Raw genomic sequence first — 26,421 nt, 5'->3', positions numbered from 1 at the left:
GATTACAGGCGCCTGCCACTGCACCCGGCTAATTTTTGCATTTTTAATAGAGACAAGGTTTCACCACCTTGACCAGGCTGGTCTTGAACTCCTGACCTCATGATCCACCCGCCTCAGTCTCTCAAAGTGCTGGGATTACAGGTATGAGCCACGGTGCCCGGCCTTTAAATTTATTTATTTATTATTATTTTTTTGAGACAGAGTCTAGCTCTGTTGCTCAGGCTGGAGTGCAGTGGAACAGTCTCAGCTCACTGTAACCTCTGCCTCCCAGGTTCCAGTGATTCTCATGCCTCAGCCTCCCAAGTAGCTGGAATTACAGGCATGTGCTACCATGCCTGGCTAATTTTTGTATTTCTAGTGGAGACAGGATTTCACTATGTTGGCCAGGCTGGTCTTGAACTCCCGGCCTCAAGTTATCCACCTGCCTTGGCTTCCCGAAGTGTTGGGATTGCAGGTGTGAGTCACAGCACCCAGCCTGTTTCTTATTTTATTTTGTTTTTATTTTTATTAATGTTATTATTATTTTTTTTTGAGATGGAGTCTTGCTCTGTCACCCAGGCTGGAGTGGCACAATCTCAGCTCACTGTAACCTCTGCCTCCCGGGTTCAAGCGATTCTCCTGCCTCAGCCTTTCAAGTAGCTGGGATTACAGGCATGTGCCACCACGCTTGGCTAATTTTTGTATTTTTGGTAGAGATGGGGTTTCACCTTATTGGCCAGGCTGGTCTCGAACTCTCTACTTCAGGTGATTGGCCTGCCTGGCAATGGCTCACACCTGTAATCCCAGCATTTTGGGAGGCTGTTTCTTATTTTATTAGTCAAGTGCAGACACTAAATAACTTAGGTATGTTACAGCTACAACACAGATATCATGTTTTTCATGCTCTGTTAGTTCTACTCCCTCTAATTAGAAACCATTCCCCTTTGGTGCACTAGAATTAGAGCAGGGAGCCGAGCACAAGCTGTACTGCTACAAATGTCAATAGCAACTGCTCTAGTTCTGGGTGAAATACGTCTTCTAATTATGCTTTTGATACTGGAGTAGAATTGAATGATACAAAAGATTAGTTTGGAACTGAAGAGTTACAAGAGTTGATTCAGAAGAAACGAGTGCTTGTGTGTGTGGTCACTGAGCTGTGAGAGGACCTAGCATCCCACTTGTAACTCTTCAGTTCAAAACTAATCTTGGTCTCAGGGGTTCTACAGCAGGAATTAGTAGGCATGAATCTATTGTGTTGACACTTCCATCACTTAAGTCTTCATTGTAGCTTCCAGTAAAACAGGAATAATAATGGACCCTAAAAATCAAAGCAACTGTTTTGATGTGAGTTAATCTGGTGATATTAAAACAGATTCTTGTGTATGGCTAGATGTTGGTATTAATGAGGTCAAAGTGTGGTCTCCACATTTTCTACAATGGTAGACCTGTTGTCTCCATGCTGAAAGCAACTGGTTCTGTAGTTTCGAGCTGTCCCACAATTATAAGCCACTATTGCCAGCGACATCAGGTGAATGTCTGTTGATGGCTTAATACCTCTCACCTTTATTAGAGATTTTTAGTTGAGCTAAATTAAATGCCCAACTGGCTATGAGACTCTTCCAGATAGAAGGCTGGAAACCTCATGATCTGATCTGAATAAGGTTCCTGTATTCCCACAACCCAGAAGACCTCTCCTCTAATTCCCTCTCCCTTTTCTCACTCCTAGGATAGAGGCACTCTCCATTCCTGATTGTTCCAAGGCTCAAGTGGTCAGAAATGACTGGGAAGAAGGGAGAAAAACTCAGGTGGCAAAGGACATGGACGAAAACCCATGGCGACATGGAAAGAAAACCCTGTGATATATAGAGGAAGAGCACAGGACAGCTTATTGGGGAGAATGGAACTCTTCTGTATCCTGATTGCGGTGATGGCCACGCATGGCTGTAAGTGGGTTGAAATGGATAGAAGGTACACCCCTCTCCCCAGTCAATTTTTACTGTAGGGTCTTTTTTTTTTTTTTTTTTTTTTGAGATGGACTCTGTCTCCCAGGTTGGAGTGCAGTGGTGCTATCTTGACTCACTGCAACCTCTGCCTCCCGGGTTCAAGTGATTCTCCTGCTTCAGCCTCCCAAGTAGCTGGGATTACAGGTATGCACCACCATGCCCAGTTAATTTTTCTATTTTTAGTAGAGACGAGGTTTCGCCATGTTGGCCAGGCTGGTCTTAAATTCCTGACCTCAAGTGATCCGCCTGCCTCGGCTTCCCAAAGTGCTGGGATTACAGGCATGAGCCACCACGCCTGGCCTGGGTCATTTAAAAATAAAAATAAAACCAGAAAAACAGAAAATAAAGTATAAAACAGTGCAATAGGGGCCATGCCTCCAATCTTTTCTAATAAGAGAAATGTGATGAGGATGTAGTCTTCAAGTGAGTAACTTGTTACATGTAGTGCAGGTTATAAAAGGCCCAGCAGATTTATCCTTTTTTATTTCTAGCGGAATGTTTGGTGCATACTCTGATCTAAGAGTTCATATTGTGAATGTTTTTTCTTTGTTTTATTTCTAATAGCAAAAGATGTCTTTTTGGAAGCAAGATGTTGCTAACCTTTTTTTAGGTTGGTGTTATGCCAGACTATTTTATTTTATATAATATTTTATTAAATATTAAATGACTGTACAAGACCGGGCATAGTAGCTCATGCCTATAATTCCAGCACTTTGGGAGGCCAAGACAGGAGGATTGCTTGAGACCAGGAGTTTCAGACCAGCCTGGGCAACATAGCAAGACTCTGTCTCTAGAAAACAAAAAAAGAAAACAAAAACCCCACTACACAATTCTTAGTATATTAGTCTTATTCACTTGCCCACAGAGATCTAGTCAAGTAAACCATAAGGTTAATAAAAGTCCATTTTTTTCTTTTTTTCTTTTGGCTTACTTAACACATATTTTATTTATTGGAAAAGGCATTGACACTTAGCTCAGATTCTTAACCTTGCCATCCATATCTAAGTAAGCTATTTTATTTTTTTATTTTATTTTGGGTGGAGTCTTGCTCTGTCGCCCAGGCTGCAACCTCTGCCTCTCAGGTTCAAGCGATTCTCGTGCCTCAGCCTCCCAAGTAGCTAGGATCATAGGCATGCACCACCACACACAGCTCATTTTTATTTTATTTTTTTATTTTTAGTAGAGACAGGCTTTCACCACGTTGACTAAGCTAGTCTTGAACTCGTGACCTCAGGTGATCCACCTGCCTCAGCCTCGCTAAGTCTAAGTATGCTATTTTAGAAATCTGGTTGTATAATCTTGGGCAGTTTCTACTTCTAACACTGATGTTGAGCAAACCCAGTATTCAGGAACCACTTGGTACAAGTTAATTTTTTTTTTTTTTTTTTTTTTTAGACGGAGTCTCACTCTGTCGCCAGGCTGGAGTGCAGCCATGCTATCAAGGCTCACTGCAATCTCCGCCTCCCAGGTTCAAGTGATTCCCCTGCCTCGGTCTCCCGAGTAGCTGGGACTACAGGCGCGTACCACCATGCCCAGCTAATTTTTTTGTATTTTAGAAGAACAGGTTTTAACCATGTTGGCCAGGATGGTCTGGATCTCCTGACCTCGTGATCTGCCCGCCTCGGCCTCCCAAAGTGCTGGGATTAAAGGCATGAGCCAATGCACCCAGCCCAAGTTAATATTATTGATCAACCACCTTCCTTAGCCCAGGAACTACGTCTTTTAGTCCATTTGTTCTTTCTGTGAATTAGCTTCCCTCCAGACTTACCACATTTGACTTGTTCGCTTTCTTTGTTCCTATCTTCTCAAATGAGATGGCCCATATTACTTATTTAATTTATTTTTTTCGAGACAGAGTCTTGCTTTGTTGCCCAGGCTGGAGTGCAATGATGCAATCTCAACTCACTACAACCTCTGCCTCCTAGGTTCAAGCAATTCTCCTGCATCAGCCTCCCAAGTAACTGGGATTACAGGCGCCTGCCACCATGCCCAGCTAATTTTTTGTTTTTTTTTTAGTAGAGATGGGGTTTCGCCATGTTGGCCAGGTTGGTCTCGAACTCCTGACCTCAGGTGATCCACCCGTGTTGGCTTCCCAAAGTGCTGGGATTACAGGCATGAGCCACTGTGCCCTGCCTGCTTATTTTTATTAAGTTACAAGTTCTTCCATCTTCTTTGTCATCATCCTTTATCTGGGTGGGTCACAATTCATATTTTGCTCTTGGTAACACACATTTTTTTTTTCTTGGTAGAAATAGGTCTTGTCTTGAACTCCTGACCTCAAGCAATCCTCTTGCCTTGGCTTCCTAAAGTGCTGGAATTACAGGTGTAAGCCACCGTGCCTGGGGTATTTTTAATATGATGTAACAGTTCAGAAAAATGTCATCTCCCCTTCTTTCACATGTCATGTATAAGTCCTTGCAATCCATTACCCAGATTTACTCTGTATTCCCAATTTTGAGAAATCATAAATGCATCATCTATCTCAAATAGTGAGTTATCTATCTCAAATAGTGGGCTTTTCCTCAAAATGAGTTCTTTTTCAGTGCAGCTTTTAGCTTATTAAATTATCTGTCTAAAAGTGACTGCAAAGAAATATAAAGATCCACTGGTAATTTCTTTTTATTAAAAAAGAATACTTTTTATATTTCCTTTTAAAATAGCTTTCAACCAGAATTGTCTAGGAGAGGCAAAGATATAACCTGTTCATCTGGTACCACTATCACCCACAGAATATGATATGAGTTCTGAGCTTTTCCGATTAAAGACCTTGTACTTTTGTTCTTTTATTTATTTATTTAATTTTATTTAATTAATTAATTTTTTTGAGTCAGAGTCTTGGTCTGTCACCCAGGCTGGAGTGCAGTGGCATGATTGTGGCTCACTGCAACCTCTGCCTCCTGGGCTCAAGTGATTCTCATGTCTCAGCCTCCCCAGTAGCTGGGACTACAGGCATGCACCACCAAGCCTGGCTAATTTTTGTATTTTTAGTAAAGATGGGGTCTTGCTGTGTTGCCCAGGGTAGTCTCAAACTCCTGACCTCAAGTGATCCACCCACCATGGACTCCCAAAGTGTCAATTGCAGGCATGAGCCACTGTGCCCAGCAGGAATTTGTCTAATATTCTTCTCATGATAGACTGGGCTTAGGGGTTTGGGGAGGATGATCACAGAGGTAAAGTGCCATTCTCAGCACATCATGCCAAGGGTACATTGTTAATACTGGGCTTGATCACCTGACTGAGGGGTATTTGTCAGATTGCACCACTGTAAGTTCTTTTTTTTTTTCTTTTTTTTGAGACAGGGGGTCTTGCTCTGTTGCCCAAGCTGGAGGGCAATGGTGCGATCACAGTTCACTGCAATCTCAATCTCCTGAACTCAAGCAATCCTTCCACTTCAGCCTCCCCAGGCTGGTCTTGCACTTCTGGCCTCAAGCAATCCTCCCTCCTTGAGGTGTACTGAGCCAGCTTAAGGGTACAACTAGGAAAAATCCAAGGCACAGATGCATCTGGCTGCTTTTTCCAAAGAGGTTCACAGGAAGTTCAGTATTTATACATTTTTCTTAAATCAAGGGGGTGGCAGTGAGGCAAATAGTTACCTACTTGTGACACTTTAGTTGGTGCTCAGTAAATCTACAGTTTACATAAGATAAGGTAAACCTTTGAAGAAAAGGGGCACGAGGCTGGGCACGGTGGCTCACGCCTGTAATCCTAGCACTTTGGGAGGTTGAGGTGGACGGGTCATTTGGAGACAGGAGTTCGAGACCAGCCTGGCCAACATGGTGAAACCCCGTCTCTACTAAAAATACAAAAATTAGCCGAGTATGGTGGAAGGCGTCTGTAATCCCAGCTACTTGGGAAGCTGAGGCAGGAGAATCACTTGAAGCCAGGAGGCAGAGGTTGCAGTGAGCTGAGATTGCACCACTGCACTCCAGCCTGGGCAACAGAGTGAAACTCCATCTCAAAAAAAAAAAAAAAAAAAAAAAAGTGGACCTGAAGCTACATCTTTCTACTACTAAAAACCTAACATGAGCAATTTAGTTTCAGCAAACAACACCATCTGTCTCTCAGTTGGCTCCTGTGCCCCTTTGAAATACTCTTATGGAAGCAGATTTTGTTTTGTTTTGTTTTTTAGTACTTCCTTACTTTCTTAACCTATACAGTTTTGTTTATTTGTTTGTTTAAAGATAGGGTCTGGCTCTGTTACCCAGTCTGTAGTGCAGTGGCATAATCACAGCTCACTGCAAACATGACCTCCTGGGCTGAAGTAATCCTCCCATTTCAGCCTCCAGAGTAGCTGGGACTACAGGCATGCACCACCATACCCAGCTGCTATTTTGTTGTATTTATTTTTCATAGAGACAGGGTTTTGCTCTGTTGCCCAGGCTGGTCTTGAACTCCTGGCCTCAAGTGACCCTTCTATCCCCATCTTCCAAAGTGCTGGGATTACAGGCATGAGCCACTGTACCCGGCCATCACGTCAGCCACTTCTTTAAAGAGACTCGCACTTTTGTAAGCTCAAAATAGCTGTTTTGTTTTGTTTTTTTCTTTTCTGAGACAGAGCCTTACTCTGTTGCCCATGCTGGAGTGGCAAGATCTCAACTCACTGAAACCTCTGCCTCTCAGGTTCAAGTGATTCTCCTGCCTCAGCCTCCTGAGTAGCTGGGATTACAGGCACACACCACCAGCCCAGGCTTATTTTTGTATTTTTAGTAGAGATAGGGTCTGACCATATTGGCCAGGCTGGTCTCAAGGTCCTGGCCTCGAGCAATCCACCCGCCTCGGACTCCCAAAGTGCTGGGATTACAGGCTAAGCCATCACGCCCAGCCTCAAAATAGCTCCTTAATGAGCCACTCCAAACGTTAAAACTGTTGTACAGTATCTAGGGGTATCCCAAAATAAAAGGTAGAAAAATGTTTAATACATGACATAACTGGCTGGGCTTGGTGGCTCACGCCTGTAATCTCAACTCTTTGGGAGGCTGAGGTGGGTGGATCACTTGAGGTCAGGAGTTCAAGACCAGCCTGGCCAATATGGTGAAACCTTGTCTCTACTAAAAATACAAAAAAATTCGCTGGTGTATTGGCATGTGCCTGTAGTTCCAGCTACTCGGGAGTCTGAGGCATGAGAATGGCTTGAACCGGGGAGGCGGAGGTTGCAGTGAGCAGAGATCACACCACTGCACTCCAGCCCGGGCAACAGAGGGAGACTCTGTCTCAAAAATATATATACACACACACACAAAATAATTATTTGCATTTTCATAAAGATCAAAATCAGAGAAGTACAAATAGCTGACTACAAAATAGCATATATATTATATGTTCTGATACATATAAAAATATATTTAATCATATTCATAGAAATAAATTGTGAGCTATGTACATCAACCCAAACATGATTCTCTATTTCTGTAATAGAGGTAGTTTTTACAAAAAGCATGTATTTCTTTCTTTCTTTTTTTTTTTTTGAGATGGAGTCTTGCTCTATTGTCAGGCTGGAGTGCAGTGGCATGATCTCGGTTCACTGCAACCTCCACCTTCTGAATTCAAGTGATTCTCCTGCCTCAGCCTCCTGAGTAGCTGGGATTTCAGGCATGCAGCACTATGCCCAGCTAATTTTTGTATTTTTTTAGTAGAGACAAGGTTTTACCATATTGGCCAGGCTGGTCTTGAAGTGATCCACCTTACCTCAAGTGACCCACCAGCCTCAGCCTCCCAAAGTGCTGGGATTACAAGTGTGAGCCATTGTGCCCCACCAACATTACTTTTGAAGTCAGAAACAATTATAAAGGAATTAAATAAACATACAAGGCCAAAACACAGTTTTGTAAAATGTAGCATTAGCTAAAAAGTAAAACAAGGAAAGCAATCATAGATGAACTAGGATTTGAGGTTCGTTTGGGGAGTAAGGACCAACTAATGCTAAAAGTGGTAACTTAAAGGGTTACCCAGAAAGAATTTTTTTTTCTGGAAAAGAAGTAATTTCACTTTGATATTAAGGGCTTGGATGCTAATAACTATTTTACGAATATTATTTCCCTACTGTAGAGTTTGGGTAAACTGTCAAGAGGTGGGGGCAATCTCTGGAATTTAGAAATAAAGGGGGCTGTTATAGTGATTCATGGTTGGCACCCTTCACGCTCGATCACATTTCCAACCAGAGTTAAGAGGAACATGATGAGAGTGAAGGAATTTCATGAGTTAGAGCAGTGGTTCTCAAACTTTTCGGTTTCTTTACACGCTTAAAAATTACTCTAGCTGGGTGCAGTGGCTCCCGCCTGTAATCCCAGCACTTTGGGAGGCCCAGGCGGGCAAATCACCTGAGGTCAGGAGTTCAAGACCAGCCTGACCAACATGGTGAAACCCCATCTCTACTAAAAATACAAAATTAGCTGGGCATGGTGGCACGTGCTTGTAATCTCAGCTACTCGGGAGGCTGAGGCAGGAGAATAGCTTGAACCTGGGAGGCGGAGGTTGCAGTGAGCCAAGATCGCACCATTGCACTCCAGCCTGGGCAACAAGAGCGAAACTCCATCTCAAAAAAAAAAAAAAATTATTGAGGACTTAGAAGAGCTTATGTTCATGTGGGTTATATCTGTTGTATTATGCCATTCTTGTATTGTTATAATGAAATACCTGAGACTGTGTAATTGATGAAATAAAGAGGTTTAATTGGCTCATGGTTCTGCAGGCTGTACAAGAAGCATGATCCTGGCATCTGCTCAGTATCTAGGGAGGCCTCGGGAAACTATCTATCTATAAATAGTTATTGTATTAGAAATTTAAAGGATAAAAATTTTTAAATTACTGATTAATTTTAAAAATAATAAACCAAACACATTTAACATAAATTGCATGCTTTTATGAAAAATAACCATATTTTCCAAAATAAAAAAAATTTGATCAGAGGAAAAGGATTGCTTTTGTATTTTTGCAACTCTCTAAATATTTGATTTAATAGAAGATAGCTAGGTTCTCTATGGTTGAAATATATGAAGAAACTCAGGCCTTTGAAAGAAAATTAAATAGTCTTTTTGGATAATTATGGATATTCTTCTTTGATACTATAGTGAAATTCAACAAGTGGTAATTTCTTCTTCTTTTCTTTTCTTTTTTTTTTTTTTTTTTGAGAGAAGGTCTGCCTTTATTGCCCAGGCTGGGTGCAGTATGGCGTGATCTTGGCTCACTGCAACATCTGCCTCCCAGGTTCAAGTGATTCTCCCACCTCAGCCTCCCAAGTAGCTGTGACTACCAGCACACACCACCATGACTGGCTAAATTTTGTATTTTTTGTAGAGATGGGGTTTTGCTATATTGTCCAGGCTGATCTCAAATTCCTACACTCAAGAGATCTGCCCACCTCAGCCTCCCAAAGTGCTGGGAGGCATGAGCCACCAAGTCTGTCAATTGTTCTTTCAAGTAAAAATGGCCTTCCATTGTAATGGCCAGATGGGTTCTTCTTGGCTACTGCACAGACAAAATTCACTGAGACCAAGGTATTGCAGTAGAGAAAGTGTTTAATTGACCCAAGGCCAGTCACATAGGAGAACTGGAGTTATCACTCAAATCAGTCTCCCCCTGGGTTGGAGGTTGCGGTTTTTATGGACAATTTGGTGAGCAGGGGACTAGAGAATGGGTTCTGCTGATGGGTTGGGGATGGAATCATAGGGGTGTGGAAAACAGTCCTTGAGTGCTGAGCCTGCCTCTGCGTGGGGCCATAGGACCAGTTCTGAGTCATGAGTCACGAGTCCAGGTGGGGTCAGTCTGAAAAATATCTCAAAAAGCAATCTAAAGTTGTACAATACTGATGTTATTTATAGGAGCAACTGGGGAAGTCATAAATCTTGTGACCTCTGGCCACATGACCCCTGAGCAGTAAGGGAGTATATTAATAGAAATATGCCTACACTTTAGCAAAGTTCACACCCCTCCCATAATCCTATTCTTGCTGCTTTTCATTAGTCTTCCAAAGGTGGTTTTTCATCCCTAAGCAAGAGCAGGGGTAGTTTTAGGGAGGAACTTAGCTTTCAAGTTAAACCATAAACTAACTTCCTCCCCAAATTAAGTTGGCCTATGCCCAGGAATGACCAGGAACACCTTGGAGGTCAGAAGCAAGATTAAATCAATGAGGTCAGATTCCTCTTACTATCATGTTTTGCAAAGGCAGTTTCACCATGAAAAATGCAGGTAGTTCAGCCTGTAAGTCAACCACACAAGTGCTTTTCTTCAAGACAGCCATCCCACTTTGGCATGCAGAAGTGCATGTGTACTTCCCATTTCTTCACACAGAGTATTAGAAAGACTTGTATTCAAGGGCCAAAATTTAATAAAATTAATGCTTCTGCTTCATCCAGGATATTCCTAAATCAATAGCCTTAAAAACTGGGAATGTATGGCAGTGAAGAATACAGCGATCCAATGACCACCCGGACAGGTTGGTGGCACTGTCTTGATCCCTGCTAAGGCCTCAATAGTGTCCGTATTCCTTTGCACCATCAGTACAAAAACAAACTCAGTCAAAAAGACAGAGGAGGCCAGGCATGGTGGCTCACTCCTGTAATCCCAGAACTTTTGGGAGGCTGAGGTGGGCAGATCGCTTGAGCTCAGGAGTTCCAGAGGAGCCTGGGCAACATAGTGAGACCCCATGTCTACCAAAAATACAAAAATTAGCTGGGTGTGGTGGCGCACGCACCTGTAGTCCCAGCTGCTTCGGAAACTGAGATGGTACACTCGCTTGAGCCCAGAAGTTTGAGGCCGCAGTGAGCTATGATCAGGCCACTGCACTCCTGCACTCCAGCCTCAGCGACAGAGGGAGACCCTGTGTCAAAAACAAAAACAAAACAAAACAAAACAAAACAAAAAGCAGGGGGGGCCTGACACGGTGGCTCAGGCCTGTAATCCTAGCACTTTGGTAGGCTGAGGTGGGTGGATTGCCTGAGCTCAGGAGTTCAAGACCAGCCTGGGCAATGTGGTGACATGGTGAAACCCTGTCTCTACAAAATACAAAAAATTAGCTGGGTGTGGTGGCGGGCTTCTGTAATACCAGCTACTCGGGAAGCTGAGACAGGAGAATCACTTGAACCCGGGAGGCGCAGGTTGCAGTGAGCTGAGATTGTGCCGCCACTGCATTCCAGCCTGGGTGACAGAGCAAGACTCTGTATCCAAAAAAAAAAAAAAAAAAAAAAAAAAAGGACCAGACATATTGCATTGTTAACAAACTAGTTGTTAACCTTATGACCTCTGTAAAGGTCTCAGGGATTTCCAGAGGTCTGGGGACCACACTTTGAGAATCACTAGATTAAAAGGGGGAAAACATGGGAGGAAAAAAAGGTCACATAATGGAAACATACTGTTGAATTGAATTTCGTATATAAAAACCCTTTACTGAAATAAAGAGTAGAGACTTCAAGTACCAAGAGAAGCAGATTAGAAGAGGAGGAAGGCTCTAGGGATTGATCAGGTCTGGAGGCAGGGTTTTAAATGGGCCTTGAAGGGTTCGTGCAGTTTGGAAGGAAGGGATGGGAGGGAAAAGCTTGCTGAATCGTATAAATGAACAAGACCCTGATGGTGAGCTCTTGAGGATATGAAAGGCAAAAAGCACTAAGGCCGGGCTTTTGTTCCTCTGTGGCCCTGCATATATGAGGAGGTGATGAGTAATTCTACATTTTTATCAGCTTTACCGTTTAAAACTCCAAGGGAGGAAAACCCTTCAAACTGATAGGCTTGGGGCTTGGTGAAGTTGGGGTATTAGTGAAAAAGATGTGAAGTTTCTTTATCGAAAATACATGTATGTCCAAGAAATTCTCTGTAGATAAAAACTAACAAGAAAAAGAGTTTGTCAGAGAGGAAAAGTAGTTTTGCTAATTTATTTTTGATCATTTGCAAAGCCCATGGAAGTGTGTGGCAAGAGGATTGTGGTGTCTTAGGATATTCACATAGGTCTGAAACAAGGAAAACATACTTCTGTTGAAAGCACCATTCCAACATATTGTTATTAGCAGTCCCTGGACTAACGGGTAGTGGGTGGGTACTGTGTCCATCAGCTCAGCGAACCGCAATTGCCTCATTGACAGCAAGCCCAGCAAGGAATCACTTGGAATATTAATTTCCGTGGCCTTTCGCAATCACACGAAGCTTGGCTCCGTGCGCTTGCCGTAACGCGGCCTGTACCATTGCTTTCCGGGGGGCGGGGGGGATTTGGCAGCAGCGGAAGAAGGAGACCGGAGGGTGTGTGTTGGGCAAAGCCGGAGGCAGAGGAGGACGATTGTTTTACGGATCCCGTGATCGGCCCGTCCTTCTCCCCTTTCCCCCCTCCCTACCGCCCCTGTCCCGCCGGGGAGCGGCGGCGGCCTTGGACTTTGCTGTCTTTCCTCGCGGAGACAGGTGAGTGTCGGCGCGCGGGCTCCCCGGGCTTCGCTCCCCACCCCCCGCGTCTCCGGGGCCGGTGGCGGCGGCCGGCCGGGGAGGCGGCCTCGGCGCACAGTAATGGCAGCGCTGTGAGCAGGGGAACGCGAGCTGACAGCAGCCGCCGCCGCCGCCGCCGCCTCCGCCCACCTTCCTCGCCGAGGCTTCGTCTTTCACTCCTTCGGGCTGCCTCCCCCTCCCCTTGTCCCCTGCCCCTTGCCCTGCTTCTGCAGAAGGTAACCCCGCTGAGGGTCGGGGAGCCGGGCTGCAGGCGCCGGGAAACTTCCTTCCCGGTTAATGGGTGGCGGGGCTGGGGCGGAGGAGAGGAGTTGGGGGCGACGAGGTGTGGGGAGAGGGATGAAAGGGGGAGGCCCGGGAAGATGGTATCCTGTAAGTGACCTCGGCTCCCCAGAGCGCTGACCCCTAAGCCCTGCCACCCCCTGGACTGGATCCCGGGCCTCCCCAACCCGATCTTGGCCGCCTCTCCCGCGGCCCCATTTTCCTTCGAAGGAGGGAAGGTGAGAGTGCGTGTATTCTTCTACATATTTACGTGCTCACACGAATACACAACTCTGTGTGTTTGTGTGTGTGTGTGTGGGGGGGCATCTCATGCATCCTTACCCGGAGTGTTTTCACTTTTGTTTCCGCAGACTGCCAAGATTGATAGCTTTGGGGAGGAGTATCCTACGTGCACGCTAGACCTCTTGTCTCAACCCTTAGGGTCTGGTGAAATAAGATCCTCACACGCTTTCTAGCACTTGCTTACCCTCTAGGGAGTCTGGACCATTCCCTACCATTACGTGCATGCAAATAAAACATCTGTGAATTGCAGAGTGTTATTAATGTTAAGTCCACATCTTTGCCCCATGGATTAATATTAACAGTTGAAGGCTAGTACCCTGGGCGTTTAAGTTTTGAAGATAAGATGCAAAATATTAACGTTCGCTATAGATTGTGACTGTTCAACATAAACGTCTTTGAACTAGACCTGGCCAAGCCTACCTTCGTAGTAAAGTATGGGAAATAATCACTTTGATCTGATTGACAACTGACTACATAATAATCGCTTAAAAACATTCAAAACACTGTTGCCTACCGTTTAGAATCTTACATTCCTTTTCAAGACAGACACATGAACAAATGAGCTATACTTTGCTTCTTTTGCCCGTATACAGTATCTGGAAGATCCTTCCAAAAGAGTCGCGTGAGATAAGAGAAGTACACAGTTTTTTTGTTTTGAGATGGAGTTTTGCTCTTGTCACCCAGGCTGGAGTGCAGTGGTGCGATCTCGGCTCACTGCAACCTCCGCCTCCCGGGTTCAAGCAATTCTTCTGCCTTAGCCTTCCATGTAGCTGGGATTACTGGCATGCACCACCATGCCCGGCTAATTTTGTATTTTTAGTGGAGATGGGGTTTCACCATGTTGGCCAGGCTGGTCTCGAACTCCTGACCTCAGGTGATTCGCCTGCTTAGGCCTCCCAAAGTGCTGGGATTACAGGCCTGAGCTACTGCGCCCAGCCCACAGTGTTTTGAATTACTTGTTTTTTTCAATTGCTGTTTATGAGTTGGGGGAACATTTCTACAATGTGCATGCACATAGCGTGGGAAAAATTCCTTTTCAATTGCCTTTTGAGTATTTGGATGTTCTCCTGCATCTGAAATACTCTTCATTCTCCATCCTTGCTGGTGGCTTTCAGTGTTCTATAAATGTGAAGATTATCCATGTCTTTTACCCTCACCAGTTTGTCACTAGATTAAATGTTATGGACCTTCTTTAAAGTCATTTTTGCGTTGTCTGGCAGTTGACAGATATTTATTAAGCACCTGGTTTATTTGTCAAGCAGGGCTGCAGGCATTAAGGTTACAAGGGTAAACAAGACACATTACATTACTTTTTTTTTTTTTTTTTTGAGGCGGAGTCTCGCTCTGTCACCAGGCTGAAGTGTGGTGGCACGATCTGGGCTCACTGCAACCTCCGCCTCCCAGGTTCAAGCAATTCTCCTGCCTCAGCCTCCTGAGTAGCTGGCACTACAGGCGCACGTCACCACGCCCAGCTAATTTTTGTATTTTTAGTAGAGACTGGGTTTCAACATGTTGGCCAGGATGGTCTTGATCTCTTGACCTCATGATCCGCCCTCCTCAGCCTCCCAGAGTGCTGGGATTATAGGCGTGAGCCACCACACCTGTCCAACCCATTAAATTTCTATCCTCTTGGAGTGTCACTTCTGGCTTGGGATGGAGAGACAGACAGTAAATAAGAAATAATCTCAGAGAATAAGTGCTGTGTGGGAAATAAGGTAAGGAGTTGTGGTAGTGATTGGGAGATTACTTCAGATACTGTAACCAGAAAAGAACTTCCTGAGGTGAAGTTTGAAATTCTGAGGGAACAGTTTTCCTATTTTAGGGAGGAACAAATGGAAAAACCCTGAGGTGCTATCAAACTTGGATTGAACAAACTGAAATTGGCTTAAGGTGGACCCTAGTAAGAGATTAAAGGTGGGTCCTAGCCAGGGGCTGGATCATGTTGGCTTTTGTTCTTAGATACATTAAAAGGCTTTGGAACTCTTCTAAACTGGGAGGTCTGATTGAGAATCAGACTGTTGATTGGAGAAGAGAGACACAAGGAGACCAGTGAGAAGAGCAGTGGCTGTGGAGGGTTAAGGTACAAGTGAAAACGTTTTGAGATTTATTTTGGAGTTGAAGATACTTATTGAAATTGTCATGTTTTGGATGAGCATGCAGTTGGGATGGGTCAATTCTGGGTTTTTGGCTTCTGCTGGAGGATGATGATGCTGTGTACTGAGATGAAGAAGAGGTTGGGGGAAGCAGGCTGTTGTATGGGATGGGGTTGGATTGGACATGTTAAGTTGGATTTCGTTGTTCAAGTGGAGGTGAGAAGTAGGTGATTGGAAATAAGTGTGGAACTTAGTGAGAGGTTAAGGAGTGATTCAGCCATCCAACGAGGGCTTCTCAAGCACCAGCTTTAAACCAGATGTGTGGATATAGTGGTTAAAAAGTTTCTGGCTTCATGGAACTTAAGTTCTAGTGAAGAGAGGAAGATGGATATGGAGAGTCATCAGCATTTATTTATTGGTATACTAATGTTTTGAACAAAAACTGTATTCACATGGCTCAAAATTTAAGATGTTAGTCTGGGCAACATGGTGAGACCCCATGTCTACAAAAAATAATTTAAAAAACATTAGCCAGGCGTGGTGGCGCACGCCTGTAGTACCCGCTGTTGGGAAGCTGAGGCCAGATGACCAGGTTGGAAGTGGCAGTGATCTGTCATTGCCCCACTGCACTCCAGCCTGAGTGACAGAGTGAGACCCTGTCTCTAAAACAAACAGAAAACCAAAATATAAAATTGTCAGTAGGGAATAGAATGAAAATCTCCCTCCACTTCTTGTACCCTTGTCATCCAGCTTTCCTTGGAGCCAAACATTGTTAGCTGTTTCTTAGATCTCCTTGGAAAAAATATTTGTGGACATATAAGCAAATATTGTTCCCACTTTGCAGAAACAGTAGTACACTTTACTTTGACATTTGTATTTTTTAGAGTGTTAAATAGTAGTTAAGTTATGAAATAGGATGAGAGCACAGAGAATGTAGAAAGAGGATAAAACTGTGGAGTACTGCAGCATTTTCTGATTTGGTCCCTGCCCTTGTTAAGTTCATTTATTTATTTATTTATTTATTTTGAGATGGTGTTCACTCTGTCACCCAGGCTGGAGTTTGTATTTTTAGTAGAGATGGGGCTTCACCATGTTGGCCAGGCTGGTCTCGTTAAGTTTTTGACCTACAGGTGTGGAGTTGTTTAAAAAGCTGTTTCCAGCCATGTACGGTGGCTCAGGCCTGTAATCCCAGCACTTTGGGAGGTTGAGGTGGGTGGATCACTTGAGCCCAGCAGCTTGAGACCAGCTTGGGCAACATGGCGAACCCTGTCTGTACAAAAAATACAGAAATTAGCCAGGTGTGGTGGTGCAGGCCTGTAATCCCAGCTACTAGTGAGGTTGAGGTGAGAGGATTATTTGAACCCAGGAGGTGGAGGCTGCAGTGAGCCACTATACTCCAGCCTGGGTGACAGAACTAAGAGGGTTTCATTGTGTTGCCCAGGCTGGTCTTGAACTCCTGGGCTCAAACAATTCTCCCACCTCAGCCTCCCTAAGTGTTAGGATTACAGGCGTGATCCACTGTGCCCGGCCTTGTTTCTTGTTTCTTTTTTTTTTTTTGAGACAGAGTCTCTCAGGCTGGAGTGCAGGGGCTCAATCTCAGCCCACTGCAGCCTCCGCTTCCCGAGCTGGGACTACAGGCGCCCTCCACCACTCTCAGCTAATTTTTGTATTTTTAGTAGAGACAAGGTTTCACTATGTTGGCCAGGCTGCTTGTTTCTTTATTTTTATCTTTTTCAACTTTCATTTTATATTCAGGAGGTACACACGTAGGTTTGTTACCCGGGTATATTGTGTGATGCTGAGGTTTAGGATACAATGATCCCGTCACTCAGGTGCTGAACATAGTACCCAACAGTTTTTCAACCCTTATGCCCTTCCTCCCTCACTGCAAAAAGCTGTTTCTTTTTGTGAGACTTTACAAAAGTTTGCACTGTTTGTTTTGTGTTCTACCTTATCTGCCTGTTCTTTGTGTATTCTGGAAAAATGTCTGGCTATGATTGAAAGCAATGTTTCATATGCACTATCAGTTTTTTTTGTTTTTTTTTTTTTGAGACAGAGTCTGGCTGTGTCTCTGGTTCCTGGGTTCACACCATTCTGCCTCAGCCTCCCGAGTAGCTGGGACTACAGGCGCCTGCCACCATGCCCGGCTAATTTTTTGTATTTTTCATAGAGATGGAGTTTCACCGTGTTAGCCAGGATGGTCTTGATCTCCTGACCTTGTGGTCCGCCTTCCTCTGTGTCCCAAAGTGCTGGGATTACAGGTGTGAGCCACCGCGCCTGGCCCTAACAGTTATTTTTATTTTTATTTTTTTTTGGGACGGAGTCTCGCTTTGTCGCCCAGGCTGGAGCGCAGTGGCGCGATCTCAGCTCACTGCAAGCTCTGCCTCCTGGGTCTACGCCATTCTCCTGCCTCAGTCTCCAAAGTAGCTGGGACTACAGGCAGCCGCCACCATGCCTGGCTAATTTTTTGTGTTTTTTTAGTAGAGACGGGGTTTCACTGTGTTAGCCAGGATGGTCTCAATCTCCTGACCTTGTGATCTGCCTGCCTCAGCCTCCCAGAGTGCTGGGATTACAGGTGTGAGCCACCACACCCAGCCAGTTATTTTTTATTATTATTATTTTTTGAGATGGAGTCTCACACTGTCACCCAGGCTGGAGTGCAGTGGCACAATCTCAGCTGACTGCATTCTCCGCCTCTGGCGTTTAGGAGATTCTCCTGCCTCAGCTTCCCAAGTAACTGGGATTACAGGCGCCCACCACCACCCCCAGCTAATTTTGTATTTTTAGTAGAGACGGGGTTTCACCACGTTGGCCAGGCTGGTCTTGAACTCCTGACCTCATGATTCACTTGCCTCGGCTTACCAAAGTGCTGGGATTACAAGTGTGAGCCACCAGGCCTGTCCAACTATCAGTTGTTTTTAAGTAAATTGATGACAGGATCAGCCCTAGAATCTTAATATTATGAGGACTTATGACTGGCTCGTGTTAAATCTTGGAAAAACAAGCAGCGATTTGGAATGTTATGAGATTTATAACAAGTTATTGATCTATGAGATGTATGACTGAACCCTCTCTCAGTAATCAGTTAATCACAATATCTATTCAGAGTGATTTGGCTCTGTGCCTGGGTTTGAATCTTACTGGTAACGTATCTGTCATATTGCAGTTAGCATAATCTTTGGGTTACCTTTAAGAATGTATAGATTTCTATATCAGTACTTTATATTTGGCTTTTCATTGGGAAAGGCTTATTGGAGACAATCCCTTTGATTCTTAAAAGTTTTGAGACAGTAGTAGTGTTAGGTTAAGATTGTGGTGTTGGATCTGTAGAAACTTTCGGGGTGCCTTGAACCCTGTTGATTTTTCTTTTGGAGGAGGAGAGGTGGAATATTTCCTTTTGCTTTAAGCTTTGTTATTCTGGAGAATTAAAAATTCAGACTGATACTGTGTCTTGTTTGCTTGTTTGAGACAGAGTTTCACTCTTGTCACCCAAGCTGTAGTGCAGTGGCGCGATCTCAGCTCACTGCAACCTCTGCCTCCTGGGTTCAAGTGATTCTCCTGCCTCAGCCTCCCGAGTAGCTGGGACTATAGGTGTCTGCCACCACACCTGACTAATTTTTGTATTTTTAGTAGAGATAGGGTTTTGCCATGTTGACCAGGCTGGTCTTGAACTCCTGACCTCAAGAGATCCGCCCTCTTTGGCCTTCCAAGGTGCTGGGATTACAGGTGTGAGCCACTGTGCCTGGCCTCTTTTATATAGTTTAAGATTATAAATAATGTTAGTTACATCTATTAATTCAGTGACTTAGTCTTTCTCTATTGTAGGTTGCTTTTCAAAGAATGAAACATGGATTTGCCATATGTAAATTTTTAAAAATATCTCAGCCTTGTTTTAATTCAGTTGAAGGAGAGAAAGTACAGGCTATGCTCCAGGCTGGTTTTGAACTCCTTGGCTCAAGCAGTCCTCCTGCCTTGGTTTCCCAAAGTGTTGGGATTACAGCAGGCATGAGTCACTGTGACCCGCCTATGGTTTATAATCTAATCCTATCATTCATTATTTTGTTGCTCTGATTTGTTCCAGTTTTGACCTTTAGTTTAACTTGTGTCCTTTCGATATGCCCCCACCCTCTTTGTGGGGGGAAAGCACCTTCTATTTTCTGGCATCATAGGTGTTCTAGGTTCAACTTGTATTTTTCCTGCTTCAGCCCTGGAATCAATCACTTTTCCAAGGAGGAGCTCTGGTTCCTTTTTTTGGAGAATGATATTTAGAAACCAAGATCTAAGTTCTATGTGTGCCCGTTGCCACTGTGGTGTCATTCCTCCTAGGCCCTTCTCAGTGAACAGAGCTAGAAATATATGTATATTCATCCATGCGTACACAAACATCTATGTTTATATCTTTTTATCTGCATGTATATGTGTGTTTGTGTATTCAAAACCATGAGTTTGTAAATGATACCTTTGATTACAACTCATTACCACAGGATTAATGCTTGCCTTTCCCCTTTATAACTGCTATTTTCTGACGGTGGGAAATAGAAGATAGCTTTCTTTTTTTCTTTTTCTTTCTTTTTTTTTTTTGAGATGGAGTCTTGCTCTCATGCAGGCTGGAGTGCAGTGGCTCGATCTTGGCTCACTGCAACCTTTGCCTCCTGGGTTCAAGTGATTCTCCTGCCTCAGCCTCCTGAGTAGCTGGGATTACAGGCACCTGCCACCACACCGGCTAATTTTTGTATTTTTAGTAGAGATGGGGTTTCACCATGTTGGCCAGGCTGGTCTCAAACTCCTGACCTCAAGTGATCTGCCCGCCTTGGCCTCCCAAACTGCTGGGATTACAAGCATGAGCCACCATGCTCAGCCAAAGATACCTTTGTAATTATGTAAGTGTATAGTTACCAAAATAATGAATAATGTGACATCAAGAGAAAGATCCCCAAGTAGTCCTGAGCCTTCAGAAAAATTTTATCTCAAGTTATTTCTCTTTTATTTGATAAAAGTCTGTCTGAACCAAAAATAGTATTTTGTCATCATAGTACCAAGTATTATTTTGATTAGAATGCATCCATTTAAAAATTTTTAGAGAGCATTTTGCAGTGAGATTCAGATACTTCTCTGACATCAGAACTTTGTACCTGTGATCTAGTTTTTAAGCACTTAAAACATACATGACATAAAATTTACCATTTTAACCGTCATTAAGTGTATAGTTTAGTGGTGTTAATTGCATTTACAGTGTCATTGTGACCCTCACCACCATTTCCAAAACCACCATTTCCAAAACTTTTTCGTTCCTAGACAGAAACTGTACAACCATTAGGCAGTAGCTCCCCATTTCCCCTTCCCCCAGCATCTGATAACATCTCATCCTTCTTTCTGCCTTTATGAATTTGCCCACATACATACTTTTGTTTAAATAGGACCATAAGATATTTTTCACCTTGTGTCTAGTGTATTTGACTTAGCGTAATATCTTCAAGGTTAATCCTTGTCGTAGCATATATCGGAACTTTTTATTTTGAGAGACAAGGTCTGGCTCTGTTGCCCAGGCTGGAGTGCAGTGGTGTGATCATAACTCACTGCAGGCAAATTTTTTTTTTTTTCAGTCAAGATGATGTCTTGCTGTGTTCCCAGGCTGGTCTTGAACTCCTAAGCTCAAGTGATCCTCCCACGTTGGCCTCCCAAAATGCTGGGATTACAAACTTGAGCCAACTCACTGGCTCTCTTTGGGATTGTAAACAGGAGGTGTCAAGAAAGTTGCTAGAGGGTTAATTGATATGCATCTGCCATAACTGTATCCCCTTTTTAATTATTCTTCCATGCCTGTGTCTTCTATAGCAGTGTCAGGACATAGGCAGGATTTAATGTATTATATAGCAGTCAGCAAATACAGTAGATTGTAGTGGTGCGGTCACATCTTGGGCTCAAGTGATCCTCCCATCCCAGCCTCCCTAATAGCTGGGACTACAGGTGCATGCCACCACACCTGGCTGATCTGTTTGTATTTTGTACAGGCGGGGTTCACCATGTTGCCCAGGTTGGCTGCGAACTCCTGGGCTCAAGCAGTCTGCCCATCTTGGCCTCGCAAAGTGCTGGGATTATAGGTATGGGCCACTGCACACAGCCAAAAAATTTGTTCTCAATGTTTTGATAATTTGTGTAAAGGCTGGTTGGTTCTAGCTTTGTCTAGTATTCATACAAAATGGGCTTGCCTAGTCATGAGGGACTCAGAAATTCAAATTCTCTAACTTACCTGAGATCGGGGATACATATATGAGAATAGTTTTTTTTAAAAAAGTCAGTTTCTTAAATTCATTGATTAGATTATTGAACAAAAAATGAGAAAGCAAGTGAAAATGGCGTTAAACTTCAAGCTGATAAGAGCGATGTGAAAACTTAAGAAACAAAGTATAGGCTGTGCAGTCTTATGGGAGTCTAAAGTTCATTGCAGAGAGGGGTCTTTTATTCTGGTGCAGTGGGTTTATTTTTGGAAGCAGGTAGCTGCTTTTTTGAGACAAGATCTTGGTCTTTTGGCCCAGGCTGGAGTGTGGTGGTGCCATTGTAGCTTAATGTAACCTTGAAGTCTCCTTTGCTCAAGCCAAGCTCCCACCTTAGCCTCCTGAGTAGCTGGGTCTCCCTGCGGGCGCATGTTACCAGAGGGCCCAGCTACTATAATTTTATTTTTTTTTAAAGACCAGGTCTGTCTATGTTGCTAAGGCTGTTTTCAAACTTCCAGGCTCAAGTGATCCTCCCACCTCAGCCTCCCAAAGTACTAGGATTACAGGTGTGAGCCACCACACCTGGGTGCAAATGGCTTCTGTAACTTATTGTATTATGAATACATTCCCTACTCCCCACCGTGTCACCCTTGTTGAGACTTCAAGATGTTTTCCTGCAGTATACATTTTGGCACACACCATATGTCTCTTCACTCTTTTTTTCCCAACTCATTTCTTTTTGTAAAAAACCTACTAGAAATTCTAGGCTGGGTGCGGTGGTGCACGCCTGTAATCCTAGTACTTTGGGAGGCCAAGGCTGGTGGAAGCTTGAGCTCAGGAGTTCAAGACCAGCCTGGGCAACATAGTGAAACCCCATCTCTACAAATACAAAAAAGTAGCTCAGTGCAGTGGTGTGTGCCTGTAGTCCCAGCTGCTCAGGAGGCTGAGGCGGGAGGATCACTTGAGCCCAGGAGGTCAAGGCTGCAGTGAGCCAGGATCACACCACTGCACTGGGTGACAGAACAAGACCCTGTCTCAAAAATAAATAAATAAATAAATAAATAAATAAATAAAGGAATTCTAAAGCCAGAAAGTCATGATGGAAATGTTGTTTATGGAGTACTTAGAGCTCCGTGGGTCAAACCTTACTGCAACAAAAAACATTGCACCCTTAACCTCCAAATAAGAAAGGGCATTCTTAGTTACATCCAGTGGCTCGCTCATTTGATACAGCAAGATGAAAATGTTTAGATGCATTCTTGGAGCTTATTTTAATATTAAATGATGGCAACATATTTGGTCAGTGTGCACCATTGGCAGCTTTGGGCCCACCTATGGAAATGGAAAATAATGCCAAGTTAATATGGTATTCCACCTCCCTGCCTCCCTTATTCACAGTTTTGTTTTCTGCATTTTAGTTACCCACGGTCAATGGGGTCTGCAAATATTAAATGGAAAATTTCAGAAATAACTCATAATTAAATTCTGTACTGTCCTCAGTAGTGTGATGAAATCTTGCACGGTCCTGCTCAGACGTGAATCATCCCTTTGTCCAGCATCTCTACGCTGTGGATGCCTCCTGCCATTAGTCACTTAGTAGCTGTCTTGATTATCAGATAGACTGTTGCAGTTTTGCAGTATTTGTGTTCAAGTCACCCTGATTTTACTTAGTAAGGGCCCCCAAAGTACAGGAGTAGTGATCCTAGCAATATGGATACACCAGAGAGGCTTCTGCCATAGAGTGCTTCCTTTACACGAAAAGTTGAAAGTTCTCAATGAGGAAAGAAAAAAATAATAGACTGAGATTGCTAAGACCTACTGTAAGCAGGTCTAATAAGAATTTCTTTTTCTTTCTTCACAATTATGAAAGAAAAGAAATTGTGAAGAAAGAAATTCTTACTAGTTTTGCTGTCAGATCTCAATCTGTAAAAGTGATAGTTATATCGTGTAATAAGTGCTTAGTTAATTTGGAAAAGGCATTACACTGGTGGGTGGAAGACATGAGCAGAGACAAGTTCCACTTGATGGCAACATACTGTGCCAGAAAGCATTGAGCCTATTTGAAGACTCAGCAAGGGATCCCCAAAGACGAATGACACCAAGCCATTAACTCTAAGTCAGGGACTGTAACACATATTCAGGAATACAGAAGGTCAGTAGTAAGTAGCCTAATGCCGACCTTCCGATGCATGTGTCACTCACCTCACTTCATCTCATTACATAGGCATTGTATTGTCTCACACCTTCACAAGAAGGGCGAGTACAGCACAGTGAGATATTCTGAGAGACCATGGTCATGTAACTTTTATTATAGCATATTGTTATAATTGTTATATCTTACTGCTAGTTTTTGTTAATCTCTTACTGTGCTTGATTTATATAATAAACTTTATCATAGGTATGTATGTACATGAAAAAACATAGTTTCGGGCATTCCTGGGGATCTTGAAACGTATCCCCTTGGATAAGGCAGGGGACTGCTGTAAGGCTCTTTATTGGGTCTTAAGTATTTTCTCATTTTATGCATTTGGAAGGAAATCTGCTCTAAGCCTATTGAGTGGCATTTAAAAAACTAATTATGGTGTCTTAACTATCTGAAGTCAATTTAGACCACTCTATTGTATCTTACTGATAATTTTTGGATGCCAAATTTTTATTGGTGCTGCTGATCAGTACTGAAATAAATCGTCATTCAGGAGTTTTGTTCACTATAAAGAGAATCAAAATAGTAAGTGGTTAGCCATTTACATTATTGATAATTATACTTTTAGAAGGTAAGTACAATACAAAACACCAAAATGCATCTTTTGAGATACTGTAACTTTCACCTGCTGAAATTATCTAAATTGTTTTTTTGCTCCAGCAAGTGAGTTCACAGGAACAAATCTCTTTATATGAAAAATGTCGGGCTGGGTGCAGTAGCTCACACCTGTAATCCCAGCACTTTGGGAGGTTGAGGCAGGGGGATCACCTGAGGTTGGGAGTTTGAGACCAGCCTGACCAACATGGAGAAACCCCGTCTCTACTAAAAAAAAAAATACAAAATTACACCGGTGTGGTGGCGCAAGCCTGTAATTCCAGCTACTTGGGAGGCTGAGGCAGGAGAATTGCTTACACCTGGGATGTGAAGGTTGTGGTGAGCCGAGATCATGCCATTGCACTCCAGCCTGGGCAACAAGACAGAAACTCCGTCTCAAAAAAAAAAAAAAAAAAAAAAATTCACCTGATCTTAACAAACGTATATATTTTTTATTTCTGCTATTAGTAATTTAAGTTTTTTGGGGGTGGACATTTTGTCAGGCTATGTTAACACATCACATTTAGGGACAGTACCATGTGTTTTGTGAGCTCTCCTACAACTTTGGAAACCTAAAACTCACAGGAAAGTTAAGATTCTCAGAAGGGAAGGTTAGTAACGGCTTTCAGTTAGAGATGATGTGCTTTCTCCCCTAAATTTATGAAAATATTAATGATGTTTATGAGGAGTAGGATTTTTAAATTCCTTTATTATGGAAAATTGTAAACACATACAAAAAAAGAATACTGTAATAAATCCCCATGTCCCTGTTATTCATCCTTAACAGTTATCAACTCATGAGCAAGCTGTTTAATTGTGAAGCAGATTTCAGACAGCATATCATTACATCTGTAAATATATATTTTAAATATTATTTTTATTTCTTTTTTTTTTTTGAGACGGAGTTTCACTCTTGTTGCCCAGGCTGGAATGCAATGGCACGATCTCGACTCACCGCAACCCCCGCCTCCTGGGTTCAAGCGATTCTCCTGCCTCAGCCTCCTGAGTAGCTGGGATTATAGGCATGTGCCACCGTGCCCGGCTAATTTTGTATTTTTAGTAGAGACTGGGTTTCTCCATGTTGGTCAGGCTGGTCTTGAACTCCTGACCTCAGGTAATGCGCCTGCCTCGGCCTCCCAAAGTGCTGGGATTACAGGTGTGAGCCACCACGTCTGGCCTGATTTTTATTTCTTTTTATTTTGTTATTATTATTTTTTGAGACGGAGTCTTGCTCTGTTGTCCAGAGTGGAGTGCAGTGGCATGATCTTGGCTCACCACAACCTCCACCTCTCAGGTTCAAGCGATTCTCCTCCTCAGCCTCTTGAGTAGCTGGGATTATAGGCAGCCACCACCACACCCGGCTAATTTTTGTTTGTTTGTTTGTTTTTGTTTTTTGTTTTTTGTTTTGAGACGGAGTCTTGCTCTGTTGCCCAGACTGGAGTGCAGTGGCTATTTTGTGGCCCTCTTCATTCACTTAGTAGAATGTTTTTGAGGGTCATCCATGTGATAGTGTGTATCAGCACTTCATTTCCTCGTATTGCCAAGTAATAATTTATTGTATGGATATATTGCATTTTAACCATTTATCAGTTGATAGACACTTGAGCTGTTTCAAGGGCCTTTATGAATAATACTACAGTGAACATTTGTGTACCAGTTTTTATGTGAATATGTTGTATTTCTCTTGGGAGTTTTATCTCGGCTCATTGCAAGCTCCGCCTCCTGGGTTCATGCCATTCTCCTGCCTCAGCCTCCGGAGTAGCTGGGACTACAGGTGCCCACAACCACACCTGGCTAATTTTTTTTGTATTTTTAGTAGAGATGGGGTTTCACCATGTCAGCCAGCTGATCTCGAACTCCTGACCTCAGGTGATCCACCCACCTTGGCCTCCCGAAGTGTTGGGCTTACAGGCGTGAGCCACCGTGCCTGGCCACAAATATACTTTTAAGAGAAAAAAGCAGATATATAACAATCTGAATAGTATACCATTTATGTAAAACAGATGAAAAAAATACCATGTTTGTATTATGTAAAAGGGAGTAACAAATCACATATATGTATAAAATACACCCAGGAACATATAACATTTATTGCCTCATTCAATGGGAGGTGGCAATGAGGTCGTACACGGGAGTGGTGGGAGAGAGATTGAGATTTCAGAATTTTATGCTAAATGACCATATGGATGTGTTGATACTTACTTCCACCTCATCCCCGTTAAATTGCTCTAAAATTTTTGGTAGGATTTTATAATTCATTTTTAAATGTATAGCAGCTTTATTGAGATATACGTCACATACCATTCAGTTTACCTATTTGAAATATACAATTTAATGGTTTTTAGTATATT

The 26,421-nt window shown here is 43.2% G+C and overlaps 1 protein-coding gene across 4 annotated transcripts in view; it reads left to right on the top strand.

Moving 5' to 3' along the window:
• Positions 1–12,111: 12,111 nt before the first annotated feature.
• Positions 12,112–26,421, top strand: part of CUL2 (cullin 2) — an 80,870-nt gene continuing 66,560 nt past the window's right edge. Inside the window, exons 1-2 of one of the 4 annotated variants that reach the window (XM_063817535.1) lie at positions 12,399–12,619; positions 12,796–12,901. The gene's annotated coding sequence lies outside the window, so the exon portion shown is untranslated. The other 3 variants (XM_016962992.4, XM_016962994.4, XM_054659357.2) reach the window with 3 other exon arrangements.

Source organism: Pan troglodytes, chromosome 8, assembly GCF_028858775.2.
Source record: "Pan troglodytes isolate AG18354 chromosome 8, NHGRI_mPanTro3-v2.0_pri, whole genome shotgun sequence".
NCBI lineage: Eukaryota > Metazoa > Chordata > Mammalia > Primates > Hominidae > Pan > Pan troglodytes.
This window is presented reverse-complemented; position numbering and strand designations above follow the sequence as displayed.